General features: G+C 45.7%; 1 long non-coding RNA gene across 1 annotated transcript; it reads right to left on the minus strand.

The window, feature by feature from the left end:
- Window positions 1-1505: 1505 nt before the first annotated feature.
- LOC132682829 (uncharacterized) lies at window positions 1506-13497 on the minus strand. The gene is made up of 3 exons (XR_009611876.3): window positions 13429-13497; window positions 12018-12122; window positions 1506-1905 (listed from the first exon to the last, which is right to left on the minus strand). It is a non-coding gene; the product is annotated as an uncharacterized LOC132682829 (long non-coding RNA).
- Between the last annotated feature and the right edge of the window lie 12269 nt (window positions 13498-25766).

Here is a 25766-nt window from a genome sequence, read left to right on the forward strand (position 1 = left end):
AGTCGTGGCTCTTCACTTCAGCTCCAGTCCTGAGACTTTTGTAAATCGGGTTCAACGCACTCACACGGACCCACATCTGCTTGAACGTTTCAGTTTCCAGGCTGACCGTGGGTCACATAACTTTGCTGCAGCATGGAGCTTTTCCTTGCTGTTTTGTTTTTCTCCCCAGGTTTATCCCGAGGCATAAAAATCAGTAATGACCAGTCAGAAGCATAAGTGAGAGCAATGTAATCTCATGCTGGGGGGCGGCCACAGGCGTCCCAGGCTTTTTGCCGCTGGGTGGGGGGGGGGGGGAAGAACTGGAAAGCGGCTGCCCCCTTCGATGCCCTGTGGAGCCTCAGGGTCTCGGGGTAACGGATGCTCAGCGGTGCTCACTCTGGCTCTGAGACATGGCAGCCTGTGAAGGTGAGCCAGCCCTAATCTCTTGAGACCTGCCTTCCTTATCTGCAAAACCAGTAGGAGAACGACGTCCACCCAAGAGAGTCAAACCCACATGGATGAAATCAAGTGGGGTGAGGATAAATCCGTGAGGAGTTGCAATCCTGCGCGTCTAGCCAAGTTCCTGGTATGCAGTGAGTGCTTAATAAGAGACACAGGATTAATTCACAGACAGCTAAATGTAAGAACGTTTGGTCGGGGTGGGGGTGCCTGGGGGGCTCAGTCGTTAAACATCTGACTTTGTCTCAGGTCATGATCTCGCAGTTGGTGAGTTCGAATCTCCTGTTGGGTGAGCACGAGCCCCCACTTTGGGTGAGTCCCGATTTTCTCTCTCTCTCCCTCTCTGCCCTTCCTGGGATTCCTCTCTCTCTCTCTCTCTGCCCCTCACTCACTTGCACCCTCTCTCTCTCAAAAAAAAAAAAAAAAAGAAACTTATTAAAAAAAAAACAAAAACGGAATGAGGCAGGATTGGAAGCCAGGGACGCGTTCTGCTTTGCAGCATGGGGATCGGATGTGAGGCCAAGTATTTCTGGGCTCAGGGTTTGCTGCTGCAGCAGGAAGAAAACCAGAGTAATGTAATTTGGCAGGCGTTGATAAGGCGCCTACTACGTTCAGGGCCCTGTGCGAGGTGTGTTGGGAGAGAGGTGAGTTTCATAGGGCAAGATAACTGCCTCTGAGTCAGGCACTCCCCCGTCACATCTGCCAAAGATGAAAACAGCACGAGTCACAAAAATATACGACTCAAGGCAGGGGGGTGGCCGGGCAAGCGAGCCTGCCTGCCACACACTGGTCATGCCGAATTTCCTCAGTAAAATCGACGTGAATCGCACTCAGGCTGCAAAACGCATCTCTGAGTATTAAAATTGTTCCTTCCATAACTGCTCCCCTAATTCCTTAGCACCCAGTGTCTAATATTTATCTCGTGCCGTATGTACTTGTGTGCGTGTCTGTGGCCAGCACAACCGTGCATGTTTCAGGACTACGGAAGCCCCCATTAACTGTCCCTTTTTGCCTCTGATGTCGGGGCACGTAGTAGGGATACGTGAAAAAGAACCGTGTAGGCAGGTCTGGGAGAACACATCGGCGACTTGAAAGAAGGCAGGTGCTAATCCTTTTCCAGGGCTGGCATGGGGTGGGGGTGTCTCATTTCACGCCCCATCTGAAGTCTCCCCCTCTTCATACACCATCCAACCTCTCATCTGACAGTCCTTTGCTTTTATATAATCATTACTTTTACATTGTGGTAAATAAAATATACATACAAAATTTTACCCTTTTAACCATATAGGTTGGCGGCTTTAAGTACGTTCACACGGCCGTGCGACCATCCCGGCCATCCATCTCCCGAACTTTGTCATCTTGCAAAACAAAAAACTCTGTAGCTACTAAATGATACCTCTCCGTTCCACCCCGCCCCTGGAAGCCACAGGTTTTCATGCCTGAGATGAAACGTAGAAACAGTGAGGCCTGTAAAATACACAAATATTATGTAAATGACTGGATGAAATTTTACACACCTGTAAACTATGCAAAACTACCGAGGGTGAGGTATAGAATATGCTCATCATCCCAGAAGGCTCCAGAATGATCCTTCCCAGGCAATACTCTCCCAAGAGATAAGCACCACTGTGCATTCAAACACCATTGATTAGTGTGGTCTGTCTGTGAATGTCAAATTAACTGGAATCATGAGGTGACCACTCTTTTGATTATGACTTTTTTCCACTCGGTGTAATGTCTGTGAGATTTATCCAGGCCGTTTTGTCTATCAGTAAGTTGGCTCTTACTTATGGAATGGTATTCCAGTGCATGCATGGACCGCAGTTTTGTTTTTTTTTTTTAATTTTTTTATATTAAATATAATTTATTGTCAAACTGGCTTCCATACAACTCCCAGTGCTCCTCCCAACAGGTGCCCTCCTCCATGCCCATCCCCCATTTCCCCCCTCCCGCACCCCCCATGGACCACAATTTATTTTATCCATTCATTTGGGATGTTTCCAGTTTGGGTCTAAGTAAAGTTGCTATGAATATTTGTGCACGCCTTTGCATTTGTGTGGAATAAGCACTCATTTCTCTTGGTATAAACCGAGGAATGGCATGACTATGTGGTCAAAGAGTAGGTACACGTTTACCTAGAGCAGAAAATGCCACACCATTTTCTACACCGATAGTACATTTGCACCCTCATCAGCAAAGTATGAGAGTTCCTGTTGTCCCGTGTCCTTGCCAACATTTCCTTGACAGCTTCACTCTTGTTCATTTTCGGCTTTCTAGTGGATGTGTCTTGGTGTCTGAAGTTTTGTATTCTTGGGAAGTAATTTCATTCGACACACTGTCGCGTGCCTGTTGGCCAGTTTGGCATCCTCTTTGAGGAAGGGTCTGTTAAATGCATTTCCCCACTTTTTAAAATCTGATCATTTGTCTTTTTAAAATGGACTTGTAGGTGTTCCTTAAATATTCTTGACATGGGTCCTTTGTCAGGCATGTGCCTCATGAACATGCCTCCTACTCCGTGGTTTGTTTTTTACTCCTTTTTTCTTTAAAAAAATTTTTTTAAGTTTATTTGTTTATTTTGAGACAGAGAGAGAGAGAGCATGAGCACGGGAGGGGCAGAGAGAGAGGGAGAGAGAGAGAATGTCAAGCAGGCTCCGTGCTGTCAGTACAGAGCCCGATGGGGGGCTTGAACTCACCAACCTCATGCTCTGAGCCGAAATCAAGAGTAAACACTTAACTGACTGAGCCACCCAGGTATCCCTTGTTCTTTACTCTTTAAATGAAGTCATTTGATGAACAGAAATTCTTGATTTAATTGAAGTCAATGGTTTATTTTTTTGTTTGTGCCAGTTGGGTCCAATTTAAGGAATTTTTGCCAAAGTCATAAAGATCTCGTACGTTTTCTTCTAGAAACCTTAGTGGTTTTGCTTTCATAATTTTCCATCTCGGATTAAAGTGTATGGATAATATGAGGTAGGAAATCAATATTCTATTACTCCACTACCATTTATTAAAAAGACCATCATTTCTTCCCTGAATTGCATTGGTGCCTGTTACAAACCAGGAAATTGCATGTGGGGGTCAGTTTCCAGACACTCTATTCTGATCCATTGGTCTATTTCTCTGTCTTTGGGCCAATACCAAACTGCCCTGATTAGTGAGTTTTTGTATTACATCTTGAAATCTGGTAATAGAAGTCCTCTGATTTTATTCTTCTTCCAGATTGTGTGGACCATTCTAGGTCCTTTGCTTTACCACATACTTTGTAGAAGCACTTTGTCAACTTACACACACACACACACACACACACACACACACACACCCCTACTGGGGATTTTACCTGGTATTGTGTTGAATCTGTAGATCATTTTGGGGAGAAGGACATCTTAACAATATCAAGCTTTCCTGTTTGTGATCAAGGTGCATCTCTCCATTTTTTAAGATCTCCATTAATTTCTTAGTAATGTATTTTCGCTTTCACGTCAATGGTTTGGCCTAGCTTTTGCTAGATTTATTCCTAAGCATTTGATTGTTTTTTGAATGCTATTGTAAATAGCATTTTTGTAAAATTTATTTTAAAATTATTGTTTTAGAAGCCTAGGCTTGAGTTCAGATTCTCTCATTTACTAGCTTTGTGTCTTTGGACACTTTCCTCTATCTGTCTCAGTTTCCCCACTTATAAACGGAGCTACAACAGTTCCTCCATCAGTATATCATCAAGAGGCTCCACTAAGATGTCAGTGCCAGACCGACAGATATTCAAACCCCGCTCTGCTTGGACATTCTTTTGGGCAAGTGGGTTGTGGGCCTTTTCTGAGGTCCAAGCTCTAGGAAGACTCAAGAATTAGTAGCTCCTTTCCACACGTCCCCTTGGAAAGTGAGAGATTCTCTTTCTGTGAGAGAATCCAATTGTCAGATCTTTAAAGTGGGAGAGGCCCTGCATGCTGCCTGAATGGGTCTGTGCTATTGGTCCAAGTGTCCCCATTTTTGGAAGGGGAGAGTAGTTTTCTTGATTCATCATTTTTGCAATTCCTTGCAAGGGTGCCATTTTAAGAGCCCACTTGTGGTTTTCTGCCGACCGCTTTGCCTCATGACCACCATTTAGAACATACTTACCGCCCAAATGTACCAGGCGAATGTTCTGCATGAGTTCTCTCTCTAAGTAGATGGTTTCCTTTTGATCATAGTAATTGAAAGTTCAACCCCTTGAGGGGTTTCTGGAAAGTGTGCGTCTGGTGGACAACTGCTCACAGAGCAGGGGGAAATTATCTGAGAGGCTGTGCTTCCGGGTGGATGGTTGATTATGGAAAATAAGCTTCCTGCAAATAGGTTCTTCCCCTCAGTTGCCTCTTTGATCCCCACTCCCTGTATTTTTGTCCAGGTCTGACGGGGTCCTCACTACTCCCCTCTATTGCCTTCTCTGCCATGTTGGGCTTTAACTTCTCTGTGTACCGTGCACAGCCCCGTGAGGGGATGACATATGAAGACCTACCTTTTCCTCCTTTCAGAAGTATTCTTTCCCTGTCCACACTCAGACCTGCCTTGCCACTGGGAGATCCTCTCTGCCACAGAAGCTCCTGTCCCCACGGCCCGCCCCAGGGAAGGCAGCTGAGCACTGCCAGGGGGCCCTCTGCATGTGGCTGGATGGTGCATTCCAGATCTCACATTCCCCTCTCTCCCCTTGGCCATATGCACTCTCGATGCTGCTCACTGCCTCTCCAGCTACTAAATGAAGAGTCAGAATCTTGCTATACTCCCTTCGCCCACACAGGCTCCTTTTATGACCATCGTTGATGGAAATACCAGCGTCCCATGTCTAAATAGAGAAAAGGAAAATTATTCAAATTTGAAGTTCAGCAACTCAGAACATGATTGATGGTCAATCACATTAAATTGCACCTCATTTCTAGAAAAAAATTTAGAAGATGCTCCTTCTTATCTGTAAAGCCTTGAGTTGCCGAAGACCCAGGGGCTGCTCTTGGCACAGGATGCCTGGTGATGCTGGGGGGCAAGGGGGCTTGCCCTGGCACTCCATTTCAGAAACCGGATGCAGTTTTCACAATGTTTTGAGTCCGCAGTTGATGATAGGTGATGGCGAGAGTGACAGACAGTCCTGAGACAATGGCTCAGTAACGCCCGGTGCCACAGGCCTGCGTGTCCCAACAGCTCATAATTTTACCGGTTCCACTTACTTTGGATCCCATGGTTAATCGGGACCGTGGGGGATCTCCAAATTTCCCCTCCAGAGTAGGAATACTTGGTGAGGAGAAAGAGCCTCTGGGGAGTAGGATGTTCGTTCTATTGTGTCACAGGAAGCAAGACACCTGCCTGATTTCAGGGCTCCCCTGAGAAGGAGCTCTGAGCCTGAATCTTTTGTGTCGGCGACACCAGGGTGCCCTGAGAAACGTTTTGACTTCGTCGTGAGCAGAAGAAAACTTGATGGTCTACAATCCCTAGCACACAGTTGACGCTCTGTAAAAGGCTGTTAAATAAAATCACGTGTGCTGGATGCAAAAGGGGATCTTTGAGACCATCTATCCCCACCCCCACCCCCCCACCCCCAGTTTCTGGATAAAAACCATGAGCCCCTGATTGGCTACCTGGTTGCTGAGCAGCTTGAGAATGACATCTGGGCTCCGGGTCTGCTGCCCACTTCCCCCCCCTTGCCCAGCCAGACCGCGTAGCCTCTTAGAGTCTCAGCCAGAAGGAAGTCACAGAGGCCTGGCTCAAGGTGAGCCAAATCCCCTGGATGCCTTTTGGGCTCGCTCGCTTTGCATGGAAAAGCGGTAAGAGGGCCCCGCTAGCCTGGGCACGGGGGCAGCTGTGGGGCGGGGGGGGGGCAAGCTGTCTGCGGGAAGTTAGGCTGAGCGTTTGTGGCGACATTCACAGGACCATGTGCGTCTGCAGGCCCCTCTTCAATAAGTAGGGGTGCTGTAGCTCCCCGGCACCCCCACGGAGAACAGACGTGCGCATCCAAGATGAAGATTTATCTGCAGTGGGTGTGACAAGAGTACTTGCTCGTTGGCATTGGTAAGGGTGTGTGGCACTTTCAACAGTGGCTGCTACGGAGCACACGCTTGGTGGATCTTAGCCGTGTTCCTTATTCTTGGTTGTAGAGCGACCTGGTCAGCACACGGCCGGACGGTGGAAGCAGGGGGTCCGCCACACGACTGGAGAGTCAGGAGACATTCTCTTTGTCAAGGGCGCTTGGAAGACAGCATATCTAATGCTTGCAAATGAACAACACGACCTCTCTGGGTGACTCTGGGTCTCCCCCTTTAAGATAATCTGTAAAATGTCTTCGAGAGAGCTAGCTTGTGTTGTCAGAGGTTTTAAACATGTGTGTATTTTAATCAGACCCACGTGGCAAATACTGGAGACGTTCTGTTCTCTCGTGTTGGGGATATTTTGAAAGCTAAAATAATTCCAAGTTCTGATTTCCTTAAAAAAAAAAAAAAAAAAAAAAAAAAAAACCCAAACTTTAAAAACCTTCATCTCCGTTTCCACTCTCCTTTTTCTGCTAAAGCTAAATTTTAAATCATAGAGTCAGATTATCAATGTTCACCCAGAGGATTGCAGCAGAGTCATTAAATCTTATTACAAAGCGAAGTGCAGAAAGTAATTGCACATATTTGTAAGTAGCTTAGAATTGATTAAAAATGCATAAGGAAAAGCTGCAAAATTCTCCGCAGGCCCAAGGATGCTACCTCCTCGGGGAAACCATTACAGCTGCTTATTCTCTGAGTAGCCTTCTCTGTTTCCCTGTGAACAGGCAGGAAGGCAGCTAGCTCCCGAGCAGAGCAGAGCAGGAGGCAGCCTGAGAGGTTGCTATGGCTTAGCAAGCCCAGGGGGAGTGCAATTCATATTCCTTTCGGGAGGCGTAAGGAAAGCTCCTCGGAGTGAACCGACGGAGTCTTACCCATCCAGGCCTCCGAGGCTGCATTTTTGCAAGGTAGCGTTTGCTCCAAGGGTGCACTGCAAGGAGAGAAAGGAGGACAAAACGCGGGGAGGAGGCTTCACCCACGTGCCTACGGAAGGCACAGCAGTTTCGCTGACGTTGTTCATGGGTTTTCAGCGAAAGTGTAAGAAAATGCCCTCATATTTGTCTGTCCTGCTTGTACTCTCTTGGCAATCACTTTCTGCAGCAATCAACCGACCGTTACGCTGTTAGGTTCAGGGCCTGCCGTATACCAGCCGCTGTTGGGCACAGGAGGGCGAGAAGTGATGTCACTCAACATACATTTAATGAGCACCTGTTATGAGGCAAGAATTATTCTTGTCTTCATTTTACTAATTGAAGTATAATTGACACACGATGCTATATTAGCTTCAGGTGTATGACATCGTGAGCCGACAATTGTATACATCCCATGATGCTGGCCAAGTAAGTGCAGACACAATCTGTCACCACGTATTGACTCTATTCCCCCGGCTGTACTCTTCACGCCCTGATTTACCTGTTTAAGAACCGTTTAAGGATTGAGGAAACATCCCCACCATCCAGGGGTTCACGCTACGGTGGAAGGGAGGGGTGTGTGCTATCGATGGATATCTGTGCTATAGTACGAGACATGTCTTTAAAAAGAAGGGTCTTGAAGTATTTTGTTCTTTTTATTTCTTCGTATTTATAAAATAGATATGTGTTGAACGATATATACTGCGAACCCCGTGAATACAGCAGGAGGAAATGTCCTAAAGTAAACACACACCTGTAAATAGCACCCAGATCAAGAACTAGAACGCTTTGCACCTAAAGCCTTGATTTGTGCCCCCATCAGCCATTACTTCCCCTTAGAAATACTCTCGACTATTTTACTTGGATTTTGACCTTGACCAATAAAAGCATACTTTCCGCAAAAGAGGATTGCAATGCACATTTGACTGTGCACTGATTTTAAGAATGGCCACAAAAATCTGAATGCATCCAGGAAAGGGTGTTAACGCAACCGTCTCATTTGGCTGCAAAATCACAACTAAAGGTCGACACACTACCTGCATCACATTTTTTCCCTTGACTCTTTTAAAAGCCATGCATTCCCTTTGTTTACTCAGAGTTCAAGGTCTCCGCCCCTGGAATGCCACTTCTCTCCCCTCTCTGCCCTTTGGCCATTCTGGTTTTTTGTTTTTGTTTTTTTTCTTTTTCTGGCAATCCACATATGTTTCTTTTTTCTTCCTCTCAAAACCCTATTGAAAAGAGAGTTAGGGAATGAAAAATGAATTAGCTTACAACCATAAAGAGATTTGGAAGGGAGCCATTGTTGAATGACAGCTTGCTTTGCATTTCCTGAAGGTGAGAGCAGGTGGAGTCTTGATGCCTAATAATAAATCAGGGGCGGAGAGTCCAGAGGGGAATGTGACTGGAGAGACCCCACACTGCACACCTGCCCGCCGCCCCGCGGGACCCCACGGAGGCTTGCAATGGAGACACGCTTCGGAGGGTGGGAGTGAGATGTTGGGGGACGAACCAAAACCTGAGCCCTGACAAGCCCCTTCCTAACCTTCGGGCACAGAACAGCCACCAGGCAGATGTTTACCCTCCAGGGGAAAAAAAAAAAAAAAAAAAAGCAAAAGATTCTTCACTAAAGAAACAGCTAGCAAGGTCTGGCACCAAGAGCCGCGTTTGCCGGGGCCTGGATGGGAGGGCTGTTCCCATCCTGCTCAGGCAGCAGCGAAACTTTCCATGAGGGGCCTCGTTTGCAGACAACAGCTCCCGGCTGCTGCAGTATTTAAAAAAAAATTTTTTTTTACATTTATTTATTTTTGAGAGGCAGAGAGAGACAGAGCGTGAGCAGGGGAGGGGCAGAGAGAGGAGACACAGAATCCGAAGCAGGCTCTGGGCTCTGAGCTGTCCGCACAGAGCCGGACGCGGGGCTTGAACCCATGAACCGTGAGATCATGACCTGAGCCCAAGTCAGATGCTAACTGACTGAGCCACCCAGGAGCCCCTGGCTGCTGCAGTATTTAAACCATGAATGGACAACAGGATGTCATGGGCATATGGAGAGAGTCTGGAATGCAAAGGAAAAAAGCAAAGATAAATAAGCAAGGAAAATGACCCAGGAGGAAACAAATAATTCAAGGGATAAAAGAACACTTAAAAAATCCCAATTGGTGTCCTCAGAGAGTGCGATTTGAGAAGGTATAAAATCTACACTCCATCAACAGGATTTAGCCTAGAAAGACTCTTAGAAAACAAGAATGATCTCTTGGAAAGCCAAACACGATTTTCAAACTACAAAACCCGACAGAAGCTTTCAACAACGAAAGCCAGGAAGCCTCCCATAATGTAAGACAAAACCACAACAAAACAAAGGGATAGAAATATGCACGAGTGCCCGAGATGACGCCTATCAGTTTAAAAGGCCAACAGACGATCAGAATGTCCAGAAAGACAGGACAAAGAAAACACAGTTTTAGAAGGAATAGCACAAGATGATTTCCGAGAGATGAAGAAAGCATATGGCCCTGGATGGAAATCATCCTCTGATCCCAGCATAACTCACAAGGAAGTTGACATCGAGGCACATTGTTACTGTGGGTCAAAGTACCCCAATCAGTGGAAGGTTCTGAAAGCCTCCAGAGAGTATGACACCCTTGTTTTTCACCTAGGCTCAGAATCAGACTGCCCTTGGAATTCCTACAAGCCCAATGTCACAGAACAAGGAGGAATGTCTTCTCAGTTCTGAGGTGAGTGATTTACAGCCTCCAATCACATATGCAACAAAATTGTCAACCCGGTGTGAAGACAGATTGTTCAAGAACCCAGACTTTTTTTTTCCCTTAGACAACCATTGTGACAAAGGCATTCAAGGATGTACTCCAGCCAAACAAAGGGGTGAACCAAAAAAGGAAGGCTTAAGATCCAAGAATAGATTTTATACAGGATGATGGCTCTACAACGGAACTGGAGAGAGATTAGTCTAGTGCCAAAGGGCTCAAGAAAGATAAAGGAAGAAAGAATGTTCTGTATATTTGAAAATCTCCTTGCAACAGATAATGGTAAGGGATGTGATGATAGACAGATAGACAGATTTTCAAGTACCTCAGGAAAAATAAAATCCATAGAGAAGGGGAAATTACTTATAATGTTATGTATACTTATTTCATAAGAAATTACTTATAATGTTACCGATTGTTACCTTTTAGAAGACCAGTTGCCAAACCAGAGGCCAATCACAATAATGGTTACAGAACAAAGTGTATATATTGTTAACAGAACAAAGTGTATATATTGTCAACCTTGGCCATGAAAAAGCAACAGTCTAACCATCTGGAAGGGTTTAAACCTGGATTTAAGATCAATCTTTATTTTTTAGTCTCCCCCCCCCCCTTACTCCTATTCCAGAGTAAGGAGAAGAGGTGTTCTGACCACTGCGTTTTCTTGGAAATGTCCAAATGGGTACCAATGAATGCTACACGATGAGGGTATACACACGTGCGCTGTCAAACCGCCTTTCTCTGGGAGACAGCACATTCAAAGTGAAAAACAAAAGAGGCAATTATCCAGGTGTATTGACAGATGCAGGCGGTTGTTTTCGTGCAGTGGTAACGGGGCTGGGTGCACGTTACTGGGTTTTACTGCTGCCATATTTTATTTACCCGCAAAATTGAAAGTTTTTTCCTTGGTATTTGAAACTGGTTTTGGCTAGGCTAAACAAACGTGTGTGCCTCTAACATAAGGCATCGTGGGCATACTTTTGTTTTCTACAAGTGGTAAAACCAGGCACCTCTACACTTATCCAACCAGACACTGTCGTGGGGACCTGTCTGAGCTGCTCAGCCTCCCAGCAGAGCACAGGACTACAGTAAGCGCGTGGGAGAGGAGGAGGGACCAAAGACCTGGTGTCAGTTACGCGTCACTTGGTCTGACCCTCAGGAGGAGGGGCAGTCTCCACGTCTCTGATGCGGGCAGGGCCCCTTCCTCTGATGGGAAGGCGGGACGGGACCAGTCTGGTTAGTGTTTCACAAACAGGCCCAGGGACCTCAGAACCTGGAGCAGTGCCCACTCCTCCCTTTCTCTTCCTGATGTCTGGGCACATGCACCAGTGTGCAGGTGTGCAAGGCATGTGGAAGATAGGTCAACGAACTGGAGGCAGAGTGTGGCCTGTACCACATTATATGCATCTATCTATCTGTCTGTCTGTCTATCTATCTATCTATCTATCATCTGTCTATTGTCTGTCTATCATCTATCTATCATCTATCTATTGTCTATCTATCTATCTATCTATCTATCTATCTATCTATCTATCTGTCTATCATCTATCTATCATCTGTCTATTGTCTATCTATCTATCTATCTATCTATCTATCTATCTATCTATCTATTGTCTGTCTATCTATCATCTGTCTATCATCTATCTATTGTCTGTCTATCTATCTATCTATCTATCATCTGTCTATCATCTGTCTATCTGTCTGTCTATCATCTGTCTATCATCCATTATCTGTCTATCTATCTATCTATCTATTGTCTATCATCAATCTATTGTCTATCTATCTATCATCTATCTATTGTCTGTCTATCTATCTATCTATCTAAATTTTCAAAATATGCATGTTCATTGTAAAAAAGTACAAACCCTTCAGAGGTGCCCTTGAATGCCATGCTCAGAAGATCAGTGTATCTCCCCTGGATGGTTTCCTCTTCTTGTTCCGAAACTTCCTTTTTTGGTCCTGTAGCATTCCTGCCATTGAAAAACACGTCTAAATCTGAAAGTGGCTGGTCCCCAACGTCCTCACCATGCGTGCTGAAAACTGCCTCTCCATTTAGCTACCTCTGCCAGCAACCCGCATGGCTCTTCAGTGCTGCGTTCCCTTGCTCCTGAGCTCCGGCTGGCATCCTGACAAAACGCCACCATCAGCAGTGTGCAGGGCTGTGCCCAAAGGGGACATCTGGTTGCCTCGCTGTGGGCGGCTCATTGTCCTGCTGCCCGGTATTCAAACCACACTGAATAATTTCCTCGCGTCAACTTTCTTAAAGGAAGTAGACCGCGGGGTGCGTGTGTGTGTGTGTGTGTGTGTGTGTGTGTGTGTGTGTGTGTTTATATGATGAGTTTGGAAACATTTAAAATAAGATTTTACTTACATACACACACAGACACTTCTGAGAAAAGGCTTCAGCTCCCTAAATCCTGAGATCTCACGCAAGCTTTTGGGGGTGCAAATATTGTACATATGCTCAAGCCAAATGCTCACTTGTTTCCAGATTATTCTTACCCTTCCTAGAGTGTCCCACATTTCATCCCCGGTCCCCAGCCTGCCCGTCCCGGTCTCTAGTCACTGGACTGTGGATGTCTGTCTGTGCCTCCCTTTCAGAGCATAATGATTTACGTGGAGCACAGTTCCTACTTTTCTCTCTCCTCCCCTGTGTATGAGTGATAAATGCTGGGGGGGCGTAGTGAAAAAACATAACCGCCTCTCGTCTACTTGGGGGTAGGGCAGATTTGGGCAAAACTGCACAATCCCTACTTCTTTCTGGGAAAAGCCTGTTTTCTCCAGCAGACTGGATTTAACACGTGGGGTGTGAGCTGTTCTGGAGGAAGGAGCCCTCGGCAGAGGTGAGTGAGTGCCATTGTGAAGGCAATTAGTCATGGTGAGCCGGGAGGGCACAGGGGTGACACCTGTGATGTCCATGATGATGGCGGTGACCCCACCATCTGACACACGTCTGAGCCTGCAAGGAGCTCGTTTTCCTCTTATTTCTGGCCATGAGTGTCAGGGTAATAGAACAAAGCCAAGAACTGGTTCAGTCACATTCCCCCTGACTACGATTGTAGTTTACCAGGCTTATTATTGTAAACGGGCTTATTAGATGTGCTCAATTTTTTCAACATCAAAGACTTAATGTTTTCCCTTTTCCAAAAATAATTCATTTTTTTAAAAGAGGAAAACAATCAGAACGTAAAGACGAGGTACCATAACAACGTTCATCACCTCCCCCAGCTTTGGGCACTCTCATTTATATAATTCCTAACTTCCGTACATACTTACAAGTCAGGAAAAATTGCATCCTACGGTATAGTTTTGTAGACCACTTTGTCACCACAAACCGGCACGATGGTGTCCCTGGATGTTGTTCTAGAACAGTGGCGAGATCTGCATTCCCCGTAGGAATATTCCGTACTCGAATTAGTTCCCCTAGTCTGATATTTAGGGTTTTTCTTAATGTGAGAAATGAATTAGATCAGCATTATTACCGTTTTATGAATGATCCGGTCCAAATTCTGCTTTGACTTTAACGATTCAAATAACAAAGGAAGGAGAAAGAAGGTGCTATAGTGTGGCTCGTGTGCGTGAGGGGGCACAGTCTCTTTTCTGGTAAAATCATGTAGGTTCCCTTTCTTGCATCACCAGGTCTAACTGCCAGGTGTCTGGCCTCCTTCTGTTCTGCCTGGCCCGCAGGGGGCGCCACAAGGAAGTGCCCATCACGCTGTTATTTCGAGGTTGACATTCTAGAAACCTGCAATCAGGTTTTCTGTACATGAGATGCTGTTAAGTCAATGCGGCCCCTCAGCCAGAATCCAAGCACCACCTTCTCCAGAGCAGCAGAGCAAACATGTGTTCATGAAAAATCATGACTTCAGTGGACACTCTGAGCCCTGGGATACCCTAACCTTTACAACCGACGTAGGTACACAGTTGTAAGGTTTAGCTCAATAAAACCCTAATGATACGGCTGGATGAGGCCAAAGGTTTCCATGGCAACCGAACTGCTACACGAGCCCTTAGAACGGGGTGTCCCACAGGCCCGAGAACCAGAGAGGAGGGTTGATGTGGTGTGAACACAGGAGATCCCACCTTCGCCGCATCAGAGGGGAGCTGGTGCTGGGCCACGCGGTCAAAGTAGGAAATTTCAGTACCTTCCTCATCTCCTCCCTCCCCTCTCCTGTCCTCTCTCAGCCCCACCCTGTTGGAGCATCTCGGAATCTCCACCTGGCCCTGGAGCCGGGAAGCATGCCATCGAGCAGCCTGTTTGTCCCTCCTTCTGTGTTACACCTGTCACAGGCTGTTTCTCTGTCACCTCTTTAAGGGCTGGTGGTGGTCACCTGGAGGCACTGTCACGTTGAAGGCTGTGGAGGGCGAGTGTCTGTGGAGGAGATATCCTGGACAGTGTTTGACATCACCCCAGGACTGGCAAATCGGTTTCCCTGGGAGTTGAGATCCAGCCTTGATTGTTAGCTTCGGTGTCGAGAACGACGAGCCTGCGCACAGGATGGGAAGGAAGGACATTGTGATCAGCTCGTGATACATGTTGACAAACCAGATGATGAAGGAAAAGGAACATGCTAGTTGTCTCCACTGCTCACATCTACATAGAAAACTGGGTCTGAAAAGATGGATTTTGCTTTTTCTGGTCATCTGGATTATCTTCTCGAGTCTTAAGAAAGTATGTTCTAGAACTTGAGTCCTTGGAAAGAAGAAGTCTCCTCTTGCTTTGGTCTCACGGAAATGGTTTATATACTCCGCAAAGTGTGCTTGTCATGTGCACAGACACTTGGACGTTAGGGCCAAGTACCTCCCCCAATCAGACATACATGTGATGTCTAGAATATGGTCTGTTAGAAGCTTAAAATTATCCTCAAATTTAGTTTCTATCTAGTTATGCTGCTACCAAAAATGGAGCACGGGCCTCACGAATACCAATCACATTTCAAGAATGTACTGTTTGGGATGAGAAACTGAAAAGTCTGGGAAGACGGTGCGTGGGAGAAAGGGTGTTTCTCCTGCATCTAAATGGCAGGGACAGCGAGCCCACGTGAAGGGGGCAGCTGATGGCAGCGAGTGTGGAAGGGGCCTTCGTACTCTCTCGGGTCCTCCAGTGTGCTGCCTCCCTACAGCTGCTGTAACAATCCAGCACCAAACCAGTGGCTTCAAACAACACGCATGTCCCGTCTTATAGTTTTGGAGGCCACAAGTCCTGAAATCAAGCTGTCAGCCTGGCTGGTTCCTTCTCAAGTCTCGGGGAGGGGGATCTGTTTCCTCACTTTTCCCAGCTTCTAGGAGTCGTCTGCATTTATGCCTCATGGCTTTTTCCTCCACCTTTGAAGCCCACCCTGTAGCCTCTTCCAGGGTGTCCCCCCCTCTCTGCTACTGTGGTCCCATCTGTCTGTGTCCCTGACCCTCCTGCCCCCTTCTTTCTCCATCTCAAGACCCTTCATCACATCTGCAAATTCCCTTTTGCCATGAAAGGCAGCAAATTCACAGGTCCCTGAGATTAGATTGTGAGCATGTTTAGGGGGCCATCATTTTGCCACCACACTAAGGGTCAGGGAGTGTCCCCTGTGGCCTGATCCCAGCGGGGTTGAGCAAGCTGGTCGAGGTGCTGCCTGTTCTGTGTTGTTAGAGTCTGAGCTACTTTGTTCACCTTGAAGACAGCAACAGCCAGACCTTTCGATATTTTTTTTTTTAACGTTTATTCATTTTGAGGGACACACACACACACAGAGAGAGAGAGAGAGAGAGAGAGAGAGCATGAGCAGCGGAGAGGCAGAGAGAGAGGGAGACACAATCTGAAGCAGGCTCCAGGCTCTGAGCTGTCAATACAGAGCCCTACACGGGGCTCGAACCCACCAACGGTGAGATCACCACCTGAGTTGAAGTCAGACACTTAACCGACTGAACCACCCAGGTGCCTTTGGCGCCCCTGACCTTTCCGTATTTTAAAGAACAAGGAGCATCAATTCTGCAATTAAGAATTAAATAATTTCTATCCTAAATACCAGCTGTGGCTCTGTATAAATTACAACAACTAGATCTTTAGAAACAAAAGCAACCCTTTCAAGACAGCCTGTTGATACAGACGAGTTCCTCCAAAACACAGTCCATGGTGACATTTGCACGAGCTTTCCGGCTTCAGAGGGAAATACGTTTGCCTTGGCACGAGCCAAGTGGTGCTTGTATTTTGTTTTCTTGTGACTTTTTCTTTGCCGAATTCCTCCTCTGATATCAAGAGGTCTGATGTGGAGGTTCAGGGCGTTGGTCCCAGCTGAGGGCACACCCATGGCTATTATGCTCTTGTCTGCCGTTGCCTTTCCCCTAGCTGGAATCACTTTTCAACAAAACAGTGAGAGAGGTTTGATTGCCTTCGGAAGTCACGGGCTCAGGTATGTAATCAGGCCTTAATTGGAAGTGCTGAGTGCCGAGTCTGGCTGGAAGATGAGCAGATTCCCTCCCGGGGAAAGGATGAGTGTGGACCCCTTCGCGGGGCCTCTCGAAGCCCCTCTGTGCTTAATAATAGAAGCGGAAGGCTCCCTGAATGGGCCCATCTAGGCAATCAACGCAGCTGTTTTCCGCTGCATAAAACAATTTCAACCAACTCAGTAAACTCAATTAATCCTCTTTAAAAGACACCGAGTGGGAGAAGAGAGATTTATTTTGAATATCCTCCCCAGAGCTGTCGGCACCGGGGCTCAGCGGGGCAAATATGAGCTGGAGATTGAATGACTCCTGCAGGCGTGGACCCAGCCGCGAATCATATTCCACAAACAGATATCCAAGAGCGAGACTCGGGGTTTGGGGGCCTCCAGGGCTGGGGGAGGGCTTAGGGATCCTCTCCAGTTTCTGTAGAGGGGCCTTTTTTTTTCCTTCTCTGTGATGTGATTCTTCAGGTCTGGTCTCTGCTCTTTTTGCCTAGATTGGGGGTGGGGGGCATGGGAATCTCCACCTGGTGTCCCCAGTGCAGCCTTGCGAGGGGTCCACCAGCTGTCCCCTCTGGCATTTCCTCTTCTGGCTTCTGCTGTCATTTTTATGATGCTCCCCATTCTTCCTACATCAGCCCCAAGCCACAGCCTCCAGCACAGACGACGTTCCCACTCTGTCCTGCTTGCCCTGCATGAACTTAGGTTCTCATCAAAGACAGAACAAGTTGTGACTTTCAGTAGCTTGTGTCTTCTGGCCGAGACAAAGAAATAATGAAACCGGTCACCTTCCTTCAGTAGAGGAGGAGGAAAGGGGGGAAAGAATCGAGTGTTTACACTGCAAGTGATTCTGCTGCAGATAGATATGGCAGACTGTATGTCAGAGGGCCCCTGTGATGTGTAGAATTCCAGGTGGGCAGTTTCAGCCCCAATGGGTGGGAGGATGGGGTGGGGTGGGGTGAGGAGAGTGAGTGGGACAGGGCCAGCCACCAGGGCCAGGCACTCGGCAGCCATGTGTCCAGGACTGGAGTTCCTGAGAGGGTTGGTTGGAAGAAGGCTGGACTCAGGCACCCGGAAGTGGGACCCAACAGGAACTGGGCTCACTGAGATCCAGACCCTGAACCTGGGGCATCCGATGGGGACGTGGTCAGAAGATCTAGCCAGTTAAATGGAGGTGCAGGTTCTAAACAGAACAATAGCAAGGCCAACGATGCTAGGCTTCCATCTATGAGTTCCTGAATCCTTGATGAGCAGAGTCATGGTTCCAGAGCCAGGGAGAGGGTTTCCCCATTGTCGTGTCCTATCCATGTTCCTCTCCACTCTTCATGGGCAACAGCTTGCTTGAGTGGCTGCCGAGTGGTGTCACACTGCTTGGACTGTGAGTTGGCCTGTGTGGTTGATTGGACCACCCTGACTGCTGAATTAGCATCCCTCAGCACCCTCCCCCATGTGCCGAGGTGGTGAACACTTCACCTGGGTCCATCCCCTTTCTGCGTGCCTGGTTCTTGATGTAAACAGCCATGCCTTGCTATATCCAAGACTCATCCCTCAGTACTTTGCTCAAATGCCGCTCAATGTATGAAGCTCAGGCAGCCCAATCATCTCCTAGTTCTTTCCATAGCTGTTACTTGTGGTTGTTTCCAAATTCCTAACAGATGATGAATCTTCGGGATTTGAGATTGAGAAATCTCAATTTGGGGGGATTCTTAGGAGTGTCACGATCCTAAGTTAGTCTTAAAACTCTTCCAATGTTCTTCATACCCTTTGCTTACTGTTAACAAAACCTAGAAAATTTCATAAGTAAGAAATATCAAGTTCAGCATTATTTTCAAATTACTGCAGCAAAGGTTCAAACAAATATCCAAACAAACATTCAAGAGCAAATATTCAAACACCAGGAAATGCTGGTGAAGATTAGTAAGACTTCATGGAAAATTTGGATCTCCTATCCAGGTCCATAGAACTTTGTAAAATTGACAATTTAAGGACTTATTTTGCTTTCAACATTTATCGTTCCTCAATACACCTCTTATAAGATTTGTGGAAAGTAAGTGTGTGATGAAGCAATTTCCAAGAGCGCCTCGCTATGCCCATCCGGGAGCACACACTGTTAAATACGGCAGGTGCAGACATGAGGAACTACGGATCACATGACCGTTTATCTCCGCCTACTCCGGCCCCAAGTCACCGGAAGTGTGTATCTTGGCTGTTGACTCCGGTGTCAGGGCTTTCTGCTCCCACCTTCAGTGGGATGTCAGTAGACGCCTTCCAAACAGTCACATCTTTAGGTTGGTCGTACAGCTTATTGTCTCAGAAGAATTCTGATACTTCTTTCTGTTTTCCTATGTCTTGACCAGTTTTTCCTAAACTTGGGGGTCTGGAAAAACAAATTCCTTAGGAAGGAATCCCTGCTCGGAAGAGCTTGTCAGGTGTATGTGTGTTAGCACAGCATTGTCCAGTTAGCACAGAAGAGTCGCCGTGTACCTGTGTGTGGATTGTATGTCCCTTTCCCTCAGTTCATGAACGCATCGGGAGCAAACCGATGTCATGATGATGTCAACAATGGCAACTGTGATGTTCTTATGTTATTAAGTTGTTAGTAAATAAGTGTTTTTGCTGAATAAAAGTTTTTGTGAAATAAATTCAACAACAATAATTTCCTCTTCCTCCTCCTTTTCTCTTCCTCCTGTTTCCCTCCTCCTTATTCATTGAGCATTTGTCATGTGGCAAATGCAAGGTTGAGAGCTTTACATGTATTTTTTTTAGTTTATTTATTTACTTTGCGGGGGGGGGGGGAGAGAGAGAATCCCAAGCAGATTCCACATGGTCAGTGTGGAGCCTGATGTGGGGCTCGGACACATGAACCACAAGATCATGACCTCAGCCAAAATCTAGAGTCAGATGCTTAACCGACCGAGCCACCCAGGTGCCCCTGCATGTATTTTTAAAATCAAGGGGTGCCTGGGTGGCTCAGTCAGTTAAGCATCCGACTTCAGCTCAGGTCACGATCTCGCGGTCCGTGGGTTCGAGCCCCACGTCGGGCTCTGGGCTGATGGCTCAGAGCCTGGAGCCTGCTTCGGATTCTGTGTCTCCCTCTCCCTCTGCCCCTCCCCCGTTCATGCTGTGTCTCTCTCTGTCTCAAAAATAAATAAATGTTAAAAAAAATTAAAATCAAGCTTATTGCAGTATAATTTATATCCAATAAAATGTACTCTTTGAAGCGTAGAGTTCAAGAGACTTGACAAGTCTATAGGTTGTGTCACTGCCACCACAATCTTGATGTAGGATGTCCTCATCACTCCTGAAATTTCTCTTTACCTGTTGCAGTCTAGGTAGGCAATGACCTGCTTTCTGTCACTGTAAGTTAGGTTTGCTTTTCCAGAAACTCAGAGGCGCGGCTTTATCAGTATGTTCTCTTTTGGGTCTTAACTTCTTTTGTTTAGCACACCTGTGACATTCATCCGAGCTGCTGAATGTACCAGTAATCCATTCCTTCCTTTCCTTTCCCCTCCCTCCCTCCCTCCCTCCCTTTCTTTTTACTGAGTCCTATCCACTGTGTAAATATACTGTAGCTGGTTTATCTACTCACTTATTTCAGACATTTGGGTTGTTTCCAGTTTTGAGTTACTATGAATAAAGCGGCTGCAAACGTCCACGTACAGGATTTTGTGTGGATACACATTTTTATCTGGATAAATAGTTAGGGTCGGAATTCTGGGTTGTATGCTAAATATATGATTCACTTTGTCCAAAATAGCAACACTGCTTTCAAAAGCGGTGGAACTATTTGACGTTACCATCAGCAACGGATGAGAGTTCCAAACGCTTTCCATCCTTGCCAATTTGGCAGTCTGGCTTCTTAATTTTGGACATCACTGGACCTGTAATGGTATCTCATTGTGGCTTTAATTCACATTTTCCTAACGGCTAATGATCTTGAACATCTTTCAATATGTTTAATGTGTTTATCGGCCATTCCTGTATTCGCTTTTGTACTATAGCTGTTCAAATCCTCTGCTCGCGTTTTAGTTGGGGTTTTTGCCTTGTCAATTTGTGCACATTCTTTATACATTCTGGATATGAATTCTTCATCACATCTATGTGTCATCAGTACTTAAAACAACGGTTTATGTTTTCATTTTCTGAAGAAGAACAGAAGTTTTAAAATTTGATTAAGTCCAACTTATAATTTTGTCTTCTGTCCTTGCTCTTTCTGCTTGGCTAAAAAAAAAAAAAAACCACTGCAAGAACACGAAACTCGTCTCCCATACATTCTTCTACAGGATTGAAAATTGTAGTTTTCAGGTGGAGGTCTATACTCTGTTTCAAACTCATCCCTGGTACGCTTTAGGTAAGCGGGGAGCTCCCCTGGCCCACCATCGAGGATACCCAGATGTCCCAGTGCCAAATGTTGCAACACTCTTCTTTTTCTCAGTGAATTGTCTTGATGCCCATTGGAAAGTCAATTGACCATCTATTCATGGGTTTATTTCTTAATTCTCCTTCTCTCTCTCTCTTTCTCTCCGTGAGCTTGTGATTTCTTGGTCATGCACAACGTAGCCCTTGGCCTAAAAGGTAAGCAAAGATTTGTTGAGCTAGTATCGGTATATACAGTTGCTGTCGTAAGGGCGTCAGCTTATGTGTGGGTGGAGGGTCCCAGCCCTGCCTCCCCTCTCAGTGCACCTTACGGTTTCCTGGCTCATGGTCACGTAGCTACGGCTTGGTTGCTTCCCATAACAGGGAGCTTATTATCACACAAGGCAGCACACCCCATTTGGGGATCCTAATTAATGCCAAGTTCCCCAGCCAGGACACAAGTGGATACTAGGCAGATGAAAGCTTACCGAGATTTTCTGCAAAGGAGAAAAGGCGTAAAGCCGGGAACTTGGGAGCATGAAGGTAGACTTTCTTGATCATTCTTCCCAGCGTTAGCTCAGGGGTTGTTTATCTTCGAGCCTCCTGGGTCCCTGCCTCGTGCCCTTACGCAGCCGGATGACAGCTCATCCAAGATGCTGTGTCAGGAATTTATGTATGCTGCGTGAGTGGTGGGCTGGGGCTGGGCTGCACTGGGTGACCTCCCAGAGTCTCCTGACTTCTCAGAGCCTTCGACTCAAGCTTCCTTTTCCTGCTTTTCTTCAGAAGGGTTATTTACAGCCAGGCCTACAAAGTCAAAAAAGCTAATCCCTGTGATTATGTCTTCCTGCACATCTTTTGGCTAGAACATACGAAGGGTTTATTTAAAGCGTCTCCACTATTGTCCTCTGCACTGTATGATCTAATTTCATCGGGCCGGTGTCTACATCTTCCTCCCATATTTCTGAGTCCTTGCTTCCACCCCTAAATTTTATTGTGTGCAGCTGGTCTGGAATCTCAGCGGCAACAAGACTGTTCTCAGTAGCAAGGACTCTAGAAATCCACGTCCCAACGTCTCCGCTTGGGCCTTGGACAGACAGCTGGAAAGTCAGATCTGCTATGTATGTATTTGTAAACTGAGAAAGTTTTGTTTATTTTAATGGAGCATTTTAATTTCCTTTGAAGAAAACAAAAAAAAATCTAATTGAAGATAAAGAATGAGATTACCCCATGCCTGGCATTCCTCGATCATAGTGATTTCTGGCTTTGAATAACCTTGTTAATTCAATTCAACTGTGTGCCTGGGCTAGCTGTGCTGACGCTTAATCCAAGGAGACAATGGAGTAAATTGGATAGCAGAAGATACTTCCTGTCCTGCTGGCCTGCTTCTCTCAAAGGACAACAGATGATGCAAAGCTCTCAGCTTTAGCCATGAATACACCACCTGCTCAACTAACAGAAAAATATATTTAACTGTCGGTACGGACATTTAGAATAAAATACCATTATAAATTACTCCTCATATAAATATTTCAAATGCAACGTACGTGACAAAAATATTGATTGGCAAGACTGATAGTATTGAACATCAAATGAGCCTTTGCCACGCCTAACAGACAAGCCTAATTCAATCATCTGGCCAGACTAATCTCTATGAGTTTACAAGTGTTTGGCCAAGGATTTGCAAGTCTATCAGCAATTCTGGTCAAAAGTCCCAATTTCTGGGATGTAGAGTCTGACTTTCAAAAATGTTATTGAAATACGTGACCTGGGGCACCTGGGTGGCTCAGTCGGTTAAGCGTCCGACTTCAGCTCTGGTCACGGTCTCGCGGTCCGTGAGTTCGAGCCCCGCATCGGGCTCTGGGCTGATGGCTCAGAGCCTGGAGCCTGCTTCCGATTCTGTGTCTCCCTCTCCCTCTGCCCCTCCCCTGTTCATGCTCTGTCTCTCTCTGTCTCAAAAATAAACAAACATTAAAAAAAATAAAAAAAAAAGAAAGAAATGCGTGACCTCTGTTTGGTTAGAAACACACAGTTTCCCCAGTACTATTCTTTCTGCTTAATTTCACTGCTTTGGTTGCCCGCACCAGTTATTAACCAAACATACATCTCAACCCTCCGTATCAAGAAACTGATTTTGTCAGAAGTTCTGACATGGCCTTGCATGAACACTGCCAATTATTTTTGCTGTTTAGATTCCCCCCACTAAGCCACATCCTGACTTTTTATCTTTTTTTTTTCCCCCTAAAGACTCAACCCTGGACGTGAAAACAAATTTACTTTTTTGAGGGGGAAGATAACTGAAGATCACCCTATTCATTGGGTTTTTGCTTTTTAAAACCTCGTGTTCTACAACATGGGAGATCCAGAGAGCCATGTAAAACACATGCAAAGCTAATTCATCACTGTAATGTGACAAAGTTGTAACCAGTACCCACGTCAAAAAGCGCTTCTCGGGGCACCTGGGTGGCTCAGTCGGTTGAGCGTCCGACTTTGGCTTAGGTCACGATTTTGTGATTGACCAGTTCGAGCCCCGTATCAGGCTCTGTGCGAACAGCTCAGAGCCTAGAGCCTGCTTCAGATTCTGTGTCTCCCTCTCTTTGCTCCTCCCCTGCTCATGTTCTGTTTCTCTCTCAAAAATAAATAAATATTTAAAAAAATAAAAGAGTTAACTATAAAAAGAGCACTTCTCTACCCACCCAGAAGTTTCTCCATGTGCTTCCTCTCATAACTCTCTTGCATTTCTTTATAATTTGTAAAGCCCCAGACAGTATAACTTTGTTTCACCCATTTTTTCCCTAGCTTGACAGTTTCTCAAGTCTCTTGTAATGTACAGCTTTCTCCTCCATCCCGTGTATCTCCTTTCTTATCCTTACAATTTACCTGTAGAGGCACCTGAGTTGTTTGAACTATGGTGTTTCCTAGTCTTGATTTTGCTGGACATACATGCCTGGTACAGTCCAGGATCATGTACTTCTCTCATATTCCCTGCACATTGTGAGCTGGAACCTGGGGTTTGATCAGACACAGATTTTCAGATTCGGTCCCTTTGACAAGACTTGGAGAAATGGTGGAGTGTTCTTTCATCAGGAGGCACAAGGTGTCTGACTACCTTTTCCTTTTTTATAAATGTCTGTAGTCACTGGAGCTCATTGTCTCCATCTGTTAATTCATGTGGGTTTTTTGGTTTGTTTTATTTTGTTTTATGGTAGGAGAACTTGCAATTTGTTGATTTCTTTTTCATTTGTTAGCTGGCATACTTAAAAAGAATTTTTTTTTATTTGAGAGAGAGAGAGCACAAGAGAAGGGCAGAAGAGAGAGAGAGAGAGAGAGAGAGAGAGAGAGAGAATCCCAAGCAGGCTCCACACTCAGCACAGAGCCCAGATGGGGGGCTTGATCCCACAACCCTGGGATCATGACCCAAGCTGAAATCAAGAGTCAGACACTCAACTGACTGAGCCTCCCAGGCCCCCTTGAGATACTTTTATAAAGAGATACTTCCTTACTGTACTATTTGGTTACCCAATAGCTTAGTTGATGTATAAAAGGCAATTAATACTCTATTGTTTCTTTTATTTGAAAGTTTTCAAGGTAAATGCTATATTCTTCTTTCTTCACCAGTTATAAAAACAATTAATTGGTTCCCTATCATTGTTCAAAGGCGACCAAGTAGCTTTATAAAAAAAAATGTCATTAGGAAAGAATCGATCTTAGTATATTTGCTAGGTTTCAATGCATGGTAATTTTTTTTAATGTTTATTTATTTTTGAGACAGAGAGAGACAGAGCATGAGCAGGGAAGGGGCAGAGAGAGAGGGAGACACAGAATCGGAAGCAGGCTCCAGGCTCCGAGCTGTCAGCACAGAGCCCGACGTGGGGCTCGAACTCACAAACCGCGAGATCGTGACCTGAGCTGAAGTCGGATGCTTAACCGACTGAGCCTCCCAGGCACCCCGCATGGTAATTTTTTAAAAATTAAAGTTGGAATTATTCCATCTTTGGCTAGTGGGAACTTTTTCAAGTTGTTCTTTGTTTGACATGATCCATTATTTTATGATGTGAAAAGATATTTTAGGCTCATCTTGTGTATTTCCTGTGCCAAACCTACATTAGCCATTTCTTTAAGAAGTCCTTGTATCTTGGAGGCACCTGGGTGGCTCAGTTGGCTAAGTGTCTGACTTCAGCTCAGGTCATGATCTCATGGTTCATGGGCTTAATCAAGCCCCACGTTGGGCTCTGCACTGACAGTGTGGAGCCTGCCTCAGATTCTCTCTCTCTCTTTTCCCTGTCCCTCTCCACTCTCTCTCTCTCTCAAAATAAATAAATAAACTTAAAAGAAAGTCCTTGTGTCTTTTAATGGAGAATGTAATTTCTGGTCACGATACAACAATCAGGTTTGAGGGATGGGATTGTTTTAAGCCTGTAAGCCATTTTAGTGGAAATGTATAGGACACACACACACACACACACACACACACAGACACACACACACACACACACACACGTTATTTTATGAATACATTTTGACACTTTGATTCAAAATAAAACAACAACATACTCTTACAATCCAGCAATCATACTCCTTGGCCTTTACCCAAAGGGGTTGAAAACTTATGCCCACACAAAAACTTGCACATGGATGCTTACAGCAGCTTTATTCATAATCATCAAAACTTGGAAGAAGCTAAAATGTCCTTCAGTGGGTGAATGGATAAATAAACTGTAGTCCATCCAGACAATGGAATAGTCTTTAGTGATAGAAAGAAATGAGCCATGAGAAGATACAGAGGAATCTTAAGTGCATATCACTAAGGGAGAGAAGCCAATGTGAAAAGGCTACATA

This window comes from Panthera onca, chromosome C2 (genome assembly GCF_046562875.1).
Source record: "Panthera onca isolate mPanOnc1 chromosome C2, mPanOnc1 haplotype 2, whole genome shotgun sequence".
NCBI lineage: Eukaryota > Metazoa > Chordata > Mammalia > Carnivora > Felidae > Panthera > Panthera onca.